This window comes from Eupeodes corollae, chromosome 1 (assembly GCF_945859685.1).
Source record: "Eupeodes corollae chromosome 1, idEupCoro1.1, whole genome shotgun sequence".
In the NCBI taxonomy this organism is placed as follows: Eukaryota; Metazoa; Arthropoda; class Insecta; order Diptera; family Syrphidae; genus Eupeodes; species Eupeodes corollae.
In genome coordinates, this window is record NC_079147.1 from 181,150,129 (window position 1) to 181,170,591 (window position 20,463).

The following is a 20,463-nucleotide window of genomic DNA, read 5'->3' on the forward strand; positions in this document are numbered from 1 at the left end:
CATTTGATTGGATTTATTGATTTTGTAATCTATGTGAGGTAAGAAGAAAAGTTTTGTATCGAGCATAACTCCTAAGAGTGAAAACCAAACTGCAAAAGTTTATTTAAAAGAACCTGGTGATTTACGCGATCGAAAGCTTTGGCGAAATCGGTAGATATAATATCCGTTTTAAGATTTGATTCAAAATTGTTTATTATATAACTACTCATTAACGATATATTAGTTACCGTAGATCTTTATCTCCTCTGTACATGCTCTGCTGTATATCAAAACCGTAAGACTTTTCAAGGAGAACACTTCTCTAAGGATCTAAACGACTTCAAACAAAAAAACGAGGCTTTCACGTTTCGTTAGGAACTCCAAATGATATAATTGAGCTCAAAAGAAGGCCTCAACATTCAGTTGGTATCATAATAGCCAGAAAGTGGCCTAAGTCGATCCTACTCCATCACAGGCAGCCAATTCAACCTAATCTCAACTCTATATCTACACAGAATACGCTTTAGATTAAGTTTCGCAAGTTAAAATCAACAAGAGATGATATATGATTTATACTTATATAACTCTATATTACTTGTTCTTGTACAGTCTTCTTTTTTTAATTATTTATTGCATAAGGACAATAATAATTAACCCATTAATTCGTCATAGCTTAAAGTAAGCCATGTCATCGTATTTCAAATTAAAACGAAAATTAAATTAATATTTAACACACACCTTGTTTTATTTAATTTCAAAACCGACCTACCCTCACAAAAAATAAATAAATCCTTACATCAAAATATATGAGAAAAATTTCCTAGAAAAAGGGATTTTAAATAATTGCCAAAATTTACTAGACCGTGTAATATTTCAGAAACTCCTCTTTCTCCCTTTTTGAAAATGAAAATCAACGTGAATTGTTTAAAGTAAATTAAACCCCTATATATATATAGAATTAAGGTAACATAGTAGTGAAGTTTTAAAAGTTATGTAGTTAAGTTACTTTGAATATTCTTTAAAACACACATAGATTGATAATAATAAAACCCAAATTGATGGACAACCAAAAAATGAAAAAAAAAAATCTTGTTTACTTCCTTGGAAATATCCCTTCTCAAAACTGATGTCCAAACCAACCAATATGCCTTAAAGCTAAGGTCACTTATCTCAAAGAAGTTTTTCACCTTAACTCCTTTAATATACTCTTTTAGAGGTACTTGCTTGTATCCTACCCAAATCAACTATAACAAACTTGGACCACATGATTTTACCTCAAAAACGGAATATAAAACAAAAACCAACACACCTCTATAAGGCCAACGACTTAGTTATGTTCAATTCCTTGTTTTCCCTTAGACCATCATTCAAGTCTGCAAAGAAAAACAAAATTTAACATAATAACTCTCTTTGAATCTCTTGCTCTGTTATTCTCAATTTCTGCAGACTTTTATAACTCTCTCTATCAACATTTTTGTTCTCTTTCAACAAAAATTCTCTTCCCACTTTCCACCCTTATTTTAAAAACAATTTTTCACCTGTTATGATGGTCTTTTATCTTTCATTTAAAGGCTAACTTCCCATAGAACAACAAAAATTGTCAACAAGCTGATTTCTTCAAATTGGGGTTAAAATAAAACAAAAGAATCGTTGAAAGAGAGCGAGAGTGTGATGGATTTAAAGAGAACCCAACAAAATCTCTTTTGAGTCTCTGGATAGGACAGAAAATCCAATTTTTGACCTATGACCTGTGCTGTGATGTTCGCTCGATAACTTAACTTTAGGTATCCGACTCCGACTGCGGTTCCTTTTGACGTACGTAGATGTGGATGCTTTGTTGTCTGCTGCCATTCTGACTTCCTCTCAAGTCGGGATGATGATTATGATGATGATGACTTCTCACGGTGATGATGATGGTTTTCTCTGTTAAAAATTACTTTTCGCTCTCTCACTCTCACTTGTATTTCTGTGTATCTTTAAAATCCATCTGCAGCATCCATCCGATCCTTTTGCTGCTGGAGCCGAATCTGAATCTGAACCTGAAGCCGATGCTGCTGCTGCTGCTGCTGATGCTGAATACTGATGCCGCACAGCACACAGTAAATCCCATCGAATTTTGTATCTCAAAGATGAAAATGTTTCGGTGGTAATGTTTTTGTGTATCTTTTTTTTGAACTTCATAAATACTTTTTTCTGTAGTCTCGGATGTGGATGGGATTTCTATTCGGGTGTAGCGATAAAGTTAGTGGCATTTCGGTCGTCTGAACAATTGGATGTTGGGCGAGTATTTGTCGGTCTTTCGGGATTTATCTTTCACACGTGTTGTGCGGTGTTGTCGGTTACTTTTTATACGATCATAGAAAAAGAAAAACAAGAAAATTCTCATAGAATAAAATAGAAATAGAAAATAGAAAAAGAAAAAAGAATTATCTCGCAAAGTCCTTGTTAATTTTCACGTGAGAGAAGAAAAAAAGATACACCTTTATCTACCTTTTGGTAGCTTTGTTTTATTTTGAGTGAATTTTGGGTTCTTCGTCGCTCGTCGTCGTCATAGAAGCTAGCAGGCTCTCGAGACGGTTTGAACAAGAAAAGAAGATCCGGGAGTAATAATTACTTTCGCGGCATACAAAATATCGTAGCTAACATAAGATTTATCTCTTGTGATGCGAGGCAATATAAAGCGATGAACGTCGTCGATTAAAATTTCAAAGTTCTACAAAAATAAAACCGCACCACCTTTGTTTTATGACTGTTTGTGTTTTTCATCCTGTTTTTCTTTTTTTTGTATTCTGATTTAAAAGAAAAATAAAAAACAACAAGAAGAAAAAAAGAAGAAAAACCTCTTCACTCTTTGGGATTATTTCTCATGGCAATAAGTCGTCAGTAATGAACTTTATACTGGTGTAAACCTGCTGCAAAACCTTAACCTCCCCCCTCTCTACGTCGTCGTCGTTTAACGCAACTACCCTTAATGTTATGTTGTTTACCTCGTTAAATTTACATGTAGCATTTTATTTTATTTTTTAATTTTTGTTGTTTAAATGTTTTTAAGTTTTCAATTTTGTTGAAATTGCAATAAGTACACGTAACGCATGTATGTAATCGTTCGTCGACGCAACCCATAAATTTGATGGAAAGGCAACTTAATTAAGCGTGCAATTTAAACAAACATCATCGGATTAATGAATAATAATAATGTACGACACATAAAGTATATCACTGATGCAATCGAAATGCGATGATGATATCAATAATAATATAACCTACCTATGAAATTATTTCATTCATTATTGATGCGTAAGTTTTGCTTATATTTAAAGTTTTAACTATGGTAAATATTATATTCGTATACATACTGCTTAACTCTTATATGTGGGGTTACTTTAGTACCTTTGTGTGTATTTGAAATGGGGGATGGGGGTTGTTTATATATTTGTTGTTTATTTTAAGTTTTGTCGTTTTTTTGTATACATTTATTTTAAATCATTTATGATGTTTTGGCTTGAGTTTGAAGGTACCTTTATTTGAATTATTTAACCTTTGTTGTTTTTTTTGGTATTTTAATTTAAAGTTACAATTTGAATAGGTTTAAATCCTGTAATTATACAAGGATCTGGGATACCTTACCTTTAGTAATTTTTGTTCGTGGGCTTTATTACTCCAGAGCTTGATGGTAATCTTTTGTGGGTTGAAGACATCTTGCTTGGTTTAAATTATTTCTGTTTTGTTGGTTAATATTTGTTGCCTAGAAACAGTCTTAAGGTTAGTCTTGAGGATTTTCGGGAATGGGGGTTTTCTTGTTGTTTGTGTCGATGATGGATAATTTATAATTATAGAAGTTATTTTTTCGCTTTTTCTTGGAATTTTTTCTACTTTATTCTTCTGGGACTATAGTGGAAGGAAACTTTTTAAGTTGAAATCTCCTAATTTTCTTACTTCGTTTATACAATAGTGGATGAAATTGCGAATTAGCAGTCATTAGATTGAGGTCAAATGCAACTGGAGTAGAAACGTGATAGTTTAAAATTTTGCAGCGATTCACATCAGAAAATAAAGGTAGAATAATTAATGCAATTTTAAAGCTTATAAAAGTAAAGTCCCTTGATGGAATAAGGTTTAAGTCTAAGATCTATGTTATTTTCAGAAAAATAAAATATAATATTGGAAATTAACATTTTCCAGTAAAATTGAAATTGTATTTTTGAATAATGGGTATTTGAACATTTAATTCAGTGATATTTTTAAACACATTTTCGTTTGTAGTTTAGGGCAGGTTTAGAGATATTGTAGTACAAAAAAGGTTTTCATCAGAATTTGCAGTACGATGACTGGAGAATTGTATGGAAATATGTGCCTTTTGTAGCATTCAGTACATTTGTGGGTATTTGGTTCCGGGTTGAATGATTCTTACATGTTTTTTTTTTGTAAATTTTGTAATCAGTATGATTAATTTTTAAGTGATGTGTCATAATATGATTTAAAGTTAGTTTTTTTATTTATTAGATTCCTGATTCAATACTAAAGTTTACTAAATTGGAACAGTATTGATCACATCAGGGTTATAAAGTTTCTTTGATCAAATACAATGTACAACTGTATTTAACCATTTCGGCCCTAAAGTTTTATATTTATGCTTTTCAGCCAACACATATTTGGTGTTTGATAAACATAGATACATATAAGCAAGAAGACGGTGATAGAATACAAATACTTTTAAAAACGAAGACTTCTGATAATGACTTAATTTAATTATAATATATTTTTATTTAAAAAAAACATACATATCTACGAATATACTAATTTAATTAATTTAATAACAAAAGTCCCCATTACAAAATGTTTGTCCAAGGAAACGACTTTTTTAAAAGATTTTACTTAATTACTTTTGAGTACACTTTCCGCTCTAACTGCTGCTGTTATGATAAAAGTCCAATTTTGTTTCTTATTGTTCGGTTTTTTACGAGCCAAGTTTGACCGCATCTTGTAAAAATAAAATAAATTAGGTAGCGGAACAGTTCGTTGAGCCTAGTGACTTGCAACTCTCAACCATTCCTGTGTGCGAGTACTGTTATCAGGAATAGAAGGGACCTACAGTTTTAAGCCGAATCCGAACGGCTAATTTGAGAAAGCACTTTTCATGACAAGAATTACTCTTGAAGGATTTGTCAATTCATCGCAAGAGGCAGTATCAAGAACTCTGGCATGACAGTCCAACACACTTACCATCGCGATGCAGGTACTATTACCGCATCTTGTTGTTCAACAATTTTTCTCGTTTAAAATCTTAACCTTACTTAAAATTTTTAGTTCAATTTTCCGAAATTCAATTCATGTTGCCGAGGACGTTTTGCATTGTCAAATGTTACTAACTTTTTTTTAATATTGAAGTGAATATTTTTTTTAAAGAATTTTTAATTGAATCAAAAATTGTTAATTTTATTCCTTAATGGAAAAATATAAAAATCAAAACTGTTGTTTTACACTATACTATTCTTTTTCTTACATTTTAAATTGACTACGGCAAATTTTCTTACAAAGTTTTAGTCTCTAAAACTCAGTTTATTGAAAGATTAGAACTCAATAACTCACTTTTTTATGAAGTTACCCAGCGTTAGAACTTTAGATATCAGCCTGAGATAGAACTCCAATTTATTAGACCCTCAAAATTATTGGGTTGGAAAGGTTAAGTCGGTTTAACAATGTTTTCAATTCTTGAAACTTTTCAATGAGTATAGATTATTGTTTTATAATTGGTTTTAATTTTTAGCCATTAGACTTCACAACAGAACATAAAAGCCAAGGACATCGTGTCAAGAAATAACTTCAAATCTGAAACGGACATTATGTCCATGAACATTATAATCATAAAACGCTATGTTCATTTGGTCATATTTTGCTTTGGAGAACGATATATGTATGTACATCCAAGTTTCAATGAACATTATATTGCGTAGTGAAATCCGTGTTACCATCTCCACACCTTATGTCTTCCCATACATGGATGCGACCCAATTAATACCAAAGGTCTAGTCACAGCGATTAATCCGAAAATGTATGTATAATGTATTATTTGGTTCTAAAACTCAAAAATAAATTAACACCGAAAATTATAAGATCGAGGTTAAATTTGATTTTAAACTTAGCCTATTAATTGGCTGTTGGAGATCTAAAGAACTTTGTTAAACAAATTGTACAATAAATAAATAAGGTGGCCAAAACGTCCGATGAGAGCTAGGGTCTAGTGACTTACTACAACTCTAAACCATTCCTGTGTGCAAGTAATGTTGTCATGGATGGCGGGGACCTATATATTTTTTAGCCGAATCCGAACCGCTAATTTGAGAAAGCACTCTAAGAGGATTATCCTTTCCTCGCAAGAGGCAGTACCCGTGGAAAAAAAAAACTTAAGATGGTACATAGAGGGTTTGAACCGAAGACCTCTTGCATGACAGTCAAATGCACTAACCATCACGTCTAGCAGTTTTTAAATTTTGTATACAGTTGCTTCCAAAATTGAGCGTACACTCAATTGAGATGCAATATTTTTGGAAAATTCTTTTTAATTTCTATTTTTAATCATTTTTTCTTGGGAATACATAAAAAACGTTCTTTACACAATAAACAAGAGGTAATATTTAAAATAAAACTTCACTATGTCAACATTTTTTTTTTTGGCGCGACAGTCCGTTGTGAACCAGGGCCTAGTGACTTACAACTCTCAACCATTCGTGTGTGCGAGTACGTTTATCAGGAATGGAAGCGACCTACAATTTTAAGCCGAATCCGAACGGCTAGTTTGAGAAAGCACTTTTTCATGACAAGAATTACTCTTGAAGGATTTGTCAATTCCTCGCAAGAGGCAGTACCCGCGATATTTTTGTTTGTTTTAAATTAATGTGGCAGATGCAGGGATTGAACCCAAGACCACTTGCATGACAGTCCAAAACACTTTTTTTTATTTCGTTTTTATTAATTTAATCTTAAAATTATCTTAAAGATAGACAAAAATTTATAAAACTAGCCAAAATAACCATAACTTACAATTAATTTAATGGTCCCATACAGACGCTCTAAGTTAAACTATAACACTTAATACTAATGCCTTTCGGCCCTAAGATCTATTTTACTTCAATTCAATTTTATTAATTTTTTTTTTCATTAGAAAATTAAAAAAAACTAATATCATTATCCTTTTTTCATCTTTACTTAAAAACTACTTAAAATTAGGTCCTTAAATATAACTTAAAACTAACTTAAACTACCTATTCTACCTAAAAACTACTTAAAAGTAGAACAACCACAGCAGCAAATATAACAATCGAACAATTTTTTGTTTTTCATATTTTGTTGTCTTTTTTTGTATGTTTTTTATGTTTTTTTTAAATTTTTTTTTTATATTCCATGTTTTTTTTCGTATTTTTTTTTGTATTTTTTTCGTGCCACCATGCCAATTCTACTTAAAACTAAACCCTGAAACTATAAAACAAGTATGTAAGCCTCCCAAGGCTTAAAACCCCATCCCGACTACCCACTATCAAGTGCCGATTGAAGCCACCAAAAATGGTTCTCCTGCTTCACCCCATCAGTTTGGTCCCGTTCGGACACAGCCCTACTGAACCGAAGGAGCTCTGCTCCACCTTGTGCCATAACGTCCCGATTGTACGGGAGTCGCCTATCCACGGTTCTTCGTCTGACGTGGTAGATTAGCGGAACTGCCAATCTGTCCTGTATCAGACCGCATCTGTCTAAAAAGATGCCTCTGGTGGAATGAAGCCGCTCAAGCGTGCACTTTTAAAATACTCGTCGTTTGGATAGAACGCCCCGAAAATTAAATTTTTGGTCGAAGACATAGCTCTTGCAATGTGACGTCGAACTAGTTTTATCACGAAATTGTCAATTCTGTTGATTCGAGCCCCGTTGTATATTACCTCGTTGGAATAGTAATGCACATAAGAAGATTCGGCTATTCGATATAAGCCGGTACAGCGTCGTAAACACTGCCGCTCGAACACCCGAAACTTCTCCATCTGGGAAGGAGCTACGTTAAACCACACAGGACAACCATAAACAGTCCAACGCACTTACCATCATGCCACGGGTACTACGACGCTTTGCATTCATGGCTTCTTAAATCAAGTGTTCAAAAAATTTACTGCTATATTTACTTGTTTTTTTAATTGAATTTGAATCCAATACTTGTCGCAGTAATAATTTTCGTTTCAATATTCATTTCCTCATTTTTTGTGGAAATGGCAGAGAAAAGAAAGGAAACCGACATTGCTTCAAGAGAATTAGTTTAAAACTACATTTGAACAATAATCGAACAAATTCAACGTTCACAAACGTACTTAACAAATATCTGTATGAAGGTACGATTCTTAACGAACCTGGAAGAGGATACAAAAAATCTTTTCTCAGCAAGACGAGCGAGTAATTTTAGGAAAATTGAAAGTAAACCCCAAAACGAGTTTACCAAACTTGGTTGCCGAAATGGCGACACTTATTGAAAGACCAATTTCAACCGAAACGTCACGTTCTTCGGAAAAATTATTTTAACGGCAGAGTTGCTGGGAACAAAACTGATATTTCGCTAAAAAGCACCTCAACAAACCCCAAAGTTTCCCAAACGGTGTTTTGTGCCCGGCGAGAGCAAAATTAACTTATTTGTGTCTGATGGAAAGGAAATTGTTTGAAGAAAGCCCAATACTCAGTTCCAAGCAGAGAATTCGCTTGCCACTATTAAGAATGGGGAAGGAAATCTTATGTTATGGGGATCAATGGCGGCAAATGGGACTGGGAACTTTGAATATATTGACACTATCATGGACAAGCACACATTTTTGGACGTTCTTAAAAGAATTATGCGTCAGTCTGCAGAAAAATTTAATTTATCAGCAACCTTTCACTTAAAACGTGATAACGACCTCATCGAGCATTTGTGGGAAAAAATAAAGCAAAGTTTGCAGAATTGCAACAGAACCAACAAAAGTCAATTCAAAGCGAAGATCACTTGATTTTGGGAAAATATACTCCCATATTTAACTAAAAAATTGTTGATTGTGATTATTGGTAAAGGTGGCCCCACAAAATATTAAAATTTAAATACGATAACCACTAATTAACATTTTTGTATGCTTAATTTTGTGCCATGCATTTGATGATTTTTTAGTTTTTTAATTTTAATTATTTTTTGTTAATTGTTTTTGTTGGTTTTCCTCTTGTTTATTTAAGAAAAAATATTAAATAAAAGAAAATTGATAAAGAAATACCAAAAACATAATATTTTAATAATTTAAAACAGCAAAACAGTTTTTTTTGTTGGTGTACGCTCAATTTTGAGATTAACTGTAGAAAACTTAAAAATAATAACCTTTACAATACAAAAACACGATGTTAGGGTAGTTTTTACAAAAATTATTATTCACTTTCCCAATTTTACTTTTCCGAATATAAATACATATATGAAAGTAAAACTTTACATGGATGTTCGAGATCAACGGTGATTCATAAAAGATGTTTTCTTTTTTTTAAGTGAAACCAAGATTTTATTGGATTATTTAGAATTTTTAAATGTGGCATTGAATAGATTGAAAGAAAACAACCAGTATTACAAACAATTGTTTTTGAAAATTAGACTTTTGTATGTAATAAATAAATTGTATGTTTCCATAATAATATTATATATTATATATTGAATTATAATATTGATAAATAATAAGGTTGCTTATTTTACAATAAAATCAGTAAAATAAATAATATTTTAAGCGCATTCCCTAATTACAAGGCATTTTTGCAAGACATCAATCACTTTTTCAATAAGTATTATTTTCGTTGTAATGATCTCTTTGGAAGTTTCCCTTTTAGTGATTTCCCATAGGTTTTTTATAGGGTTCATATCCTTTGAACTGCCTGGCCACGATAAAACTGGTATGTTTTGGTCATTTAAATATTTCGTCACACTCTTAGCTTTATGTTGCACCTGTGGCATGATGGTTAGAGCTTGGGACTGTTATGCCAGAGGGCTTCGGTTCGATTCCTGCTTATGCAGGGTACTGCCTCTTGCGAGGAATTGACAAATTATCTAAGAGTAATTCTTGTCACGAAAAGTGCTTCCTTAAATTAGCCGTTTGGATTCGGCTTGAAACTGTAGGTCTCCTGCATCCCTGACAACATTACTCGCACAGGAATGGTTGAGAGTTGTAAGTTACTAGGCTTTAGTTCTCAACGGACTGTTGCGCCACCCAATTTAATTATTTCTTAGCTTTATGGCACCAGTTTGAGTCATGCACGAAAAGATATGGTTCGTCGTTTGGGAACCATTCTCTAAGCTGGGGTATTTTAAATGATGACTCATTGGAGGAGCACACCTGTAATAAAGGGAAGCAACATTAAAAATGAAAAAAGAAATCACATTTTCAAAAACTTTTTATTTATTTAGATAATTGAAAATTGCTTCCTTCTTCCAGTCATCAATAGTCATGTGATGATGATCCCCAGCCCAAGACAAACGTTTTTTTTTGTCATAGCCTCTGTAAGACGTACATTTTTAACAGGACGGCGGCCCGAAAGTCCTTCCTCTGCCAAACGTTTCTGCACAATTTTTTTAAAACCAATATTCATGAGTCTTGGAAAAGAACTAGTTTAGTTTAAAAATATATTTTTGTTGAATAGATTTTTAGTCGAAAACAAATTTTTAAAAATTTTAGTAGCATTTCTTATTTTTTTTTTATTTTTTTATAAAAATAACGGACTGTTGGATTTTTATAAAAACAAAATACTGAATATCGATAACAATGTTGTCTGTAAAAAAAAAAGTTTGAGAACAATATTTTCAATTTTTAAAAAAATATTTGAGTCGAAAGTAGGTTATTATTTTTTGTAAGAAAAACTAAAAATCAGATTTTTCTCAAAATTTTACTGAATGTTCACAATAATATTTTTTAAGACAAAAAAGTAGTTAAAAGTTAATATCTTAAAGTTTTGAAAAGATATTTGAGTAGAAAATCAATGTTTACCAACTTTTGTTAAATTTTCTTTTAAGTTTTTATTTTTATAAAAAAAAACTGTCAAAAACGTTACTTTTCGTTGCACAAAATTGTTTTGGATATGAAATCATTTTGTATTCGTAAAATTTTCGAGGTCACGAATATTTTTTTTTCAGTTTTTTGATTTATAAAAAAAAACGTTTATTGGATTTTTTTCTAAAAATAAACTAGTTTATTATCAAGTTACAATACATAATAAACAGTTTAATTCAAGTCTCTAGCATCTTTGGTTCCCATATATATATATATATATATATATATTTAGGGTTAACCAAAATTGTCACCTTTTTTTTAAACTGCTATGGTAAAAAATCGCCCACGCAATTTTCTTGAGAGCCATTTCTACATGATTCTGCATTACTGTCTGTACAATAAAATTTATTTGAAGTCGATATTTGTTTTGGTTCTTGATCTATGGACGACGAAAAAAACGTAGCGAACGTACGGACGTACGAAAGTACGGACGTACGAACGTACGTACACACGCATGAACAGATACCTTTCTATTAAATTAAATTGGGTGGCGCAAAAGTCCATTGTGAACCAGGGCCTAGTGACTTACAACCTTCAACCATTCCTGTGTGCGAGTACTGTTGTCAGGAATGGAAGGGACCTACAATTTTTCTCCGAATCCGAACCGCTTATTTGAGAAAGCACTTTTTCATGACAAGATTTACTCTTGAAGGATTTGTCAATTCCTCGCAAGAGGCAGTACCCGCGCAATAGCTTAAAAGAACAGATAAACATGAAATTTGATAAACAAATTTACATTATCCCTATTGATTTGGAAACCCACTGCAATTTAATGAAAAGCCCAGGAATTAAGCTTTAGTATAAAGTTTAAAAATTATTTCGAATCGTTTTGAATAAATCCCAGCCGAGACGACTAATTTTCGAGTTTCACTAGTTTTCCAATTCAAGCGTTGCTTAGGGGTAAAAGTCTATTCATCAAAAAATTAAACCATAAGCATAAATTAAGTGACAGCTGTCAAAAGGAGCAACTCCGATAAAAGTATTGCCAGACTAAAAAGCACACGATTAAAAAAGAGCTGCTATTTAACAAGATTTATTACAAAAACCTTAAAGGAATTGTACTCCGTTTTATAAACTAATATTTAGACTCATTTATGTATGATGTTTTTTTTATTTTTTTTCTAGGTTAACAACGTTGATAAACTTTGTTTAAATTTTACCAAACGTTTTTCGCAATACTTGAAATTGATTTTCAACAATTTTGAAAATAAATTACATTTCAAAAATCGGTATCTACTACTTGTATCTTTTTCATAATTCATATCAACAATTCCCAATGTTTAAAGTTATTCAAAAGATATAAAATACATACTTTTTTTACAAGAATAATTCTTGTTGTTAGACCTTTGGACTCGGTATCAAATCTGTAGATCCCCCTTTATTCCTAACATTACTAGTAGATAGTAATAGTGGAGAGCTGTAAGTTTTTAGGGCTCTGTTTTGTATCAAAATTAAATTTATTTATTTTATCATATCATAAACGTTTATTTTATTTTATGAAAATCAAGACAAATTTTAAATCTAATTGTAAACATCGGTAGATTTATTACACCATGACACAACAATTCATTCAATTCAATTCAAACATTGTAGAAAATTCAATAATTAACAAACAAAAATACGTATACGCCTTGGTGTACAATTTATGTTTTAAGGAGGATAATTCTACTTCATTCCTGTTATTTTTATTAGGTTAGTAAATAAGTTGAAGTTGATGTTATTATGAAGCAGTTTTTAATATTTAATCGTCGAACTTTGCTATCTGATGGATTATAAGCATACTGTTATATGTGTTTTGCCTCAGTATTATATTTTGCACTTATTGAACGTGTACACTTTTTACCTTTTGTAGTTGCGCTGAGTCAAAACTAATGGTGGAAAGATTTATAAAATCTTGCAAATGAAAATTTTTCGCATCGTTCTTAAGTGACACTTGGATGTTTATTTGTTGAGATAACTACGCAAGACATTTTGTTAGACGTTCTTACAAAAAAAATATTGTTCAATAAAAGAAGCAGAAATTTAGGAAGTTAATCTTACCAACCTTACTTAATTAATTCAAAATTCACATTGAACTAAAGCGATTTGAAGGTGCATGTACTATTGTTAAGAATACTTGTCACTTATGTAATTGCAGAATTCGGTGAAATAATTTACTATTAAAAAATTAAGCACAATTTTACTAAGAATTTTTATAAAAAAAAGGATATTTTATGTAGCAACGCTTCAAACACTTTAATGCCCTGATTTATTTTAAGGGTTAAAGATAGGAGTATAAAAGATCAGGTACGTAATAATATATTCAAACAATATTAATTTTTTTAATTAACTTCCTATAAGAAGTTAGTGTAATCGGTCCGATTTATCGAATTGAAAATTATGACATTTCTCTCACTAGAACCTGAATAAAAGGTTTTTAGAGATATGGCGGTTTGAGCGTTCTATGCGTGCGCACTATGGTACGTGCGGGATACCTCTTCTCGTCCATATTTCAAAAACCCTAAAACGCATCGATTTCAATAAATGTTTTAAAAATAAAGACTTCAAAAGATGCAGAAGCTGATTTCAAAAAAATTTAGTGATTGACAATAACCAAAATTTGGCTGTGCAACCTCACAAATTGTATGACACTTAGTGTTTCAAAAATACTTCTGTTATATGGCTGCTGTGCCACTGCAGTGTTTGCCATTCATTTCAATGTTGGCACTGGTTCCAGATTTAAAGGGAAATTATATGATGATACATCTGGCTAGTAAACCGCAACATACAGTATTTTTTCGGGATGAGATACAGTCTCATTAGTCTCATAAGGACTGTATTTAAAACCGACTACTTTGCATGTTTACATAGCCATAAAGCATTCAATGAGCCTAATGACTGCAGATTATTGCGCATATTAATGAAGTGCTTCTTTCGGGCAACACGACCACTTTAGCCATATGCTTTGATGGTACGACGAATGGTTGATGCAGATATTTGCTTTTTGCATTCAATTCTGACTTCTTCATCTATTTTTGGGGCACGTAAACGAGGATTAGCTTTGATCTTTCGTACTATAAGCCGTTCTTCTTTTTTTTGGTTGGCCCAACTGCTTCCTTGGCTCGATTCTTCCTTCATTTTTGTATCTCCGGACTATATCCCCGACAGTGTTTGGCTTCATATTTAATAACTCTAAAAGTTTTTTGTAAGTTTCACCTTTTTCGGGTTGAATAATCACAAGTTTTCTTGTTTCAAGACTCGAATTTTGTCCTTTACGACCCATGTTTATTTATTGAATAATTCTATAATGTTTGACTTCTAATTACTTTACAAATGTACGCAGAAAACCTACAGACTAGTTTGGTTTAATTTTACAATACAAAAAAACAAACCGTTAGTCTTAAGAAATGTCAAAACAAGCAGAGGAAGAAAAAACCGAACATTAATGGAGCGTTTACATTCAGCCTTTATGCGTTTACATCTAATAATCTTAGCGGAGGATGGTAAATGGCGTATAATTATTAATTGTAAAGAATATATTCATTCATAAATAAAATAAAAAATACTAAGATTTATAATAATGTTTATAAGTGGAAAATATGAAAAAAGAAATTGCATGATAAAAACCGAATATTAATGACACTCACTGTACATATGTATGTAAACGAATATTAATAAATCGATCATTTATCTATCTATCTATCAATAAATTTTCGTCCTTAAGTTAAATATTTTATCAGTTCAAAAATAAATTTCTACAACTAACAAAATACACTTTCAAATTTCAATCTTATTTCCTTATTTTTACCTTATTAGGTTTTTTTTTACTTTAAAATTTGTTGTCTCTTTTAGTTGTAGGAAAGATTATCAAACCTTCTTTAAAAGTCTTATGTTTTTTTTTTTAATTTTTGTATTCAAAAGATTTATTATGCTTTTTAACTTATTATCCGCACACTTCAATTTGAATATTCAATTCCGCTATAAAATTTCAAAACACTTGAAAAATGAAAAAAAAAAAACAACAAAAGAACATAAAACATTACTAAACATAAGAAAATTTTATCTTGCCGCCATCATTCATATAAATTCTTTTAATGGATTGTCTTATAAATCGTATCTATACGTATGTTGTGCATAAGCTATATAAGCAATCATTTTTATCTGTGATTTGTTTTTCCTACTGTAGCTTCATCTAGTTCAAAAATGCACTTCAATATGACAATCAAAGTTTTTCTCTTCTTGTATTTTTTTTTTAAGGTAGGTATATAAGTATGTTAAAGTTTAACTATCTATGAGAAGAAACAAACCCCCTCTATACATTCTGTTAGCAAATTATAATGTGTGTGTTTCTCTATACCTATATATACACAACTTATCATCATCTATAGCTAACCCGGCTTTATGTCCTTAAGGCAAACCACTTTCTAAGTGTCACTTTTTATTTTATGTATTATTCTCGCGCAAAATTTGTTCTCTATATCAAATTCTACGAGAATGTATATGTATCTTAAAAATCCCCTTCCCTTATGGTTTTCTATCCCCGGGTTAACTGCAATCCTTTAAGAACTGTTATCCTTTCAACTTAAAAAAAAAGAAAACAGAAAAGGAGATGGAGATGGAGAAAACTCCAAGTCGTCTTCGTTGTTCGTTTTCACTATAAAACATTTGAAATATTCATTTATGTTCTTCAAGGAACATAGAATAGAAACAGAAAATATAACATACATACACAGAGCTCCTTCTTTCATTTCACCCCTTCATTTTCATTCTTCTAGGAAGGATGTGCTCCCGTCAATCACTTGCGGGCCTTTTGCGACACACATAAACCAAGTTTTCGCGTGTAGGTACATATCGTTAGCGACATCTACCACAAAGTTGTCATAACAAGACATTAACAGAAAAAGACAAAAAGAGAGAAAAAGAGAGAGACAAAGATACCGAGAATCCTTGAAAAAAATAAAATATAAAAATTAACAAAACAAGGACATGCAAGGAAAAATATATATTATATATACCTACATACGTATCTATGATGATTGCCACTATCTTGGATGCGTCTGGTCATGTGGAAGGTCCTTGTTGCGCCCTTCGTCGCATCATCATTCATCCAAGACCAAACACACATATACTGGTACTGTGCTACTCTGTTATATGCAAAAACCACCGCAGGACTTGTCGACGTTCGCTCTAAAATTCAATATGCAAATGAGAAGGATATAATGATCATGCTGTGATTTCTTCCTTTTTTTCATGCACTAAAAATGTAAATCCTTAAATTATTATCCTTGAGGTGTTTTTTTTTTCTGTTTAAACTGAACACTGCTGGACCCTTTAGCATCAAACCAGGATGGAAAACATTAATGAAGAATGACAGGAAGCTGAGACAAAAATCCGACTTTAAAGCATTTTTTGGTTTAAAAATATTACAAAGAATAAAAACGCAGACAGACGATGACGATGGCAATGACTAGCGACGACAACCTTACCTATTTGAGTACGAATATATGCGACTCGACGACGACGACGTCAAACGGATGACGTACGTGGCCTTGCACGGTGTTGTCGTCATTTGGCACTAATTGAGTCCTGTCATCAGTCTGAGTCCGCGTGCTAGAATCTTTTTTTTTCAAGTCAAGTTCCGCGTTTATTTGTTTGAATTTAGCCTGCAACTGAAACACTCGTACTCGTTGTTTTCTTGATTACATTCATCTAAAGTCATTATCGTCTTTGTGCCACAAAAAAGGGTTAAATTGGAACAACAAACACGTCGTCATAGTGAATATATAGAGGACGGGGGTGGTTACAGGGGTGAATTTGTTTAATAAAGTCACATGTTCAGGCCCAAGACACTAATTAAAAACTAACATGATTTGGCAGGTACTCAATTAAGACTTTTTGTACAGTTTTAAGTAATTTCAAGTACTAAGTAGAGCTAGGGATGTTTGTAATGCATCCTGTTTCCTAAAAATGGCTTAGTTATATCACTTGATAACAAACTGTTTTGTACTTTCTAAATGTTTCTAGAATTTTAGTGCCACAAAAGAGGTAAAAAATATAGAAGCTTTTCTTAAGACACTCTAATTTCTTGAGGAAATAATTTCCGAAAAATAATAAAAAATATGAGGGAGTTAGAAGGGGGTTATAAACCCTCAACAAATTTATCAAAAGATTTAATTCGTTGTTAGGTCATTTGATACTTCAAAAAGTTGCAAATATTTTGTAAATATGCAAAGAGTGAGCTGGCTAGGGTGGGTTTTTAAAGGCACTGAAAAAAAGTTAAAAGAATCCTGTAGAGTTACGTTTTTTGAAACCGAAAATTTTGTCTGTCCAAATTCAGGACGACAATATTTTGTATCTCTTAGTCCTTTTTAAAGTCTGGATAAGCGTTAATCGGTTTCGGTTTTGAGATATGCCTATCCAAGCAAATAGTTAACAGAATACCGTTGATATCGATAGATTCCTGATTTTTGTGCATTTTTATTATTTGAGAAAATAACTTCCAAAAAATCCATACATATCATAGGTTTTTATATTTATTTTCAGGGAAGTTCAATACTTCACATTGGATCTGCATTGATCTAACTATTGCGTTAACGCCATCAGTCGCCAGCTCATTTAACTAACCTATGACCCAACTTTAATCTGATGGCTGTTGTTGTTTGTTGGGCTTTTGCTTCCAAAAAGAGCGAAAAAGGTTTTTTACATACCACATTTTATGCCTAAAAACCCATAAAGGTCCTAACAGTAATTTGAAAATGTCTTATTCTCTTTATGTTTGAAAAAAATAATATAAAAAAACTTTCTTGTATAAAACGAGGGACTTCAAACCCCCAAAAATGCAAATAAAATCAGTTGAGCTGAGAAATTCGGCAACTACCATTTGTTCTTAAGACTTTAACCTTATAAGAATAATTTTCAAAGTATTTTAAGAGTATGTCAGTTGGCAACGTCTTTTAACCTTAAAATATTAGCCCTTTAAATATCTACGAATGATATTTCGTGAGCCTCATGGTGAATTCTTGGTCATGGACTCGAAAAAAGTAGCGGTAGAACTGAAACTTAAGTTATGTCATTTGATAACTTCAATACTGTAGATACTTAATAGAATTTGTATGCTTTGGTTTTTTTGAGGCGAATGGTTACAGTTTTCAGTATCTGACGTTCTAATTAACTCCATATAAAAATTTTTGACAGTAGTACCCGTGACAACGACAAACCCTCTAAGAGCAATTCTTCATATGAAAGTGCTTTCTCAACTTAGCCGTTTAGATTTGGCTTAAAACAGTAGGTCCCCTCCATCCCTGACAACAGTCCTCGCACATAGGAATGGTTGAGAGCTGTAATTCACTAGGCCCCAGTTCTCAACGGACTGTTGCACCACCCAATTTATTTATTTATTGTTCACATTCACAACAGGAAGGTTATAATGAAGACATAAATTTCCAGCTGATTTTAAATTTCAAATGAACAAATCTTCTATCTATCTTGCTAGGAAAAGTGAAAATTTCCAATTTTTCAAAATACAAACTTTTCAGAAAGTGTATAAGTATAGTGAATCCGTCCCTTGCCCTTTGTTCTTTTATTTTTATTTTTTCTGAAAAAATGAAGAAAAATCAAAAAACCCTACACACCAAAGCAAGTGGAGCGAACAAAATTGTGTGGGATTTAATATTTTTGTATTTCATTTCTAATGAGGAGCAGCGCGCACACACAAGCAGGCGGGATGTTGATAATTAGTGCAAGGATTCACATTGATATTGAAAATGGAAATTTGTAAAGAAAAGGACGAATTCAACAGAACGAAATAAAAAAAAGAATTGAAGAAGCAGCAGTAGGTAGCAGCTGACGATGTTGACTTGCATTCGTGATGCAATTTTCTTTCTTCTCAAAACTACTAGGACAACGACATAGCGACGACGACGACGGATGATGACAACGAACGGACAAGAAGGACGACAAAACTATAAACATTTTGCATTAAAAATCTCTTTAAAAAAAATGCTGACTCTGAGTATTTTCTTCTGATTTAATTAAATTTAATTTTAAGACTAAAGTTCAACGTTGAAAAAAATTATTATTTTTTTCAAAAATTTAGTTTAAAGCTCAATTAAAAGAAGTTGAGATGAATTACAAGACAACTTACATTATTAAGTTAAATAAAACATTTGAAAACTAGCTGCTTCTTGAACATGTAGTTAGGTATTTATGAGTTAAAAATTGTCAGCTTTCCTTACTTTAATGGGCAAGATTAAATAATTTGTAGTTGAGAGAAATTTAACATAAATTAGTTAACATACAATTTTCTTGTAGATTTAAGAAAATTCACACACTTGAACTATAGTTACGTTGTCTCCAGTCCAGATTTTAATTTATTGGGTAATGAGATATTTCATCGCAAAAAGTGCTTCCAAAATAACGCATGGTTTGATTTGAGCTGCAAAGAGTTTATAAGGGTTGAAGAAGTAAGTAAGAAGGATAAAGATCAAGAAAGACAGGAAGGCCTGCAACGCCCATATTTGACGGACTACATTTATGAATTATTAAAAAATAATTGAAAAAATACTGAACTATCCCAAATTTAGTAAACAATTTCAACAATTCCTACGCTCATTTTCGATGACACTCCATTTTTAGTTCTACAGAGAGAATTCTCTTAGATAAGTAAATGGTCACCAATTCAACACTGACAGAACCAATCTTTTTTGGCACACCTCTTGTAGCTACAGTCCTAAAAGATCTTAACACACATAAATCCGTTGTTTCTACACCATTGTTTTGAAGAGGTGTTCTTCAATGCTTACAAAACCACTGCATGAGCTCTATCATCTATTCACTCTTCAAGTCTCGTCCCGAGTGAATAGACAATGACTTCTGTCCAGTATTTCTCCAAAAAAGGTCGAATCCTCCTCTATTCATCGATAGTTCTTACGTCCCTTCTTTCCATGGAAATACTGATAATTTTTATCAGTTCAAGAAATATTTAGAAGGCCGAAAGCTTCTTAATGACCGGTAGTACGGTGTTAATAGCAATGGTAACCACTGGTGACATTATTTGTGCATCGTTTTGGAAAAAAGAAATATTATTGCACTTGATTTTGTAAAGCATTTGATAGTGTTTGGCATCAGACTCTCTTTTCACAATGCCTGCCTTCGGTTTTAACGAATTCTTCCTTATTTAAATTAGAAATTACGTTTTCGGACTGTTCAATAGAAGTAAAATATTGGATGGTTTCAAGTCTAATAACCACACAATATGGTGCGATGATCTTGAGGGCTCTGTTCTTAATGAATCTTTTTTAAGATATTCAATTTCAGATTCACAATTCTGTTTTTCATATGTAGATATGATAAGCTCATTAAATTCTTAACTAGGGAATACAAAATCGAGTAGAATTTAATGCTTCAAAGCCCAATACTGCTTGCTACC

At 32.0% G+C, this 20,463-nt stretch overlaps 1 protein-coding gene across 1 annotated transcript in view; it reads left to right on the forward strand.

The window, feature by feature from the left end:
• Positions 1-2,238: 2,238 nt before the first annotated feature.
• LOC129942671 (lachesin) overlaps positions 2,239-20,463 on the forward strand; it is a 182,361-nt gene continuing 164,136 nt past the window's right edge. The window contains exon 1 of the mRNA XM_056051711.1: positions 2,239-3,276. The gene's annotated coding sequence lies outside the window, so the exon portion shown is untranslated. The remainder of the gene's footprint in view (positions 3,277-20,463) is intronic.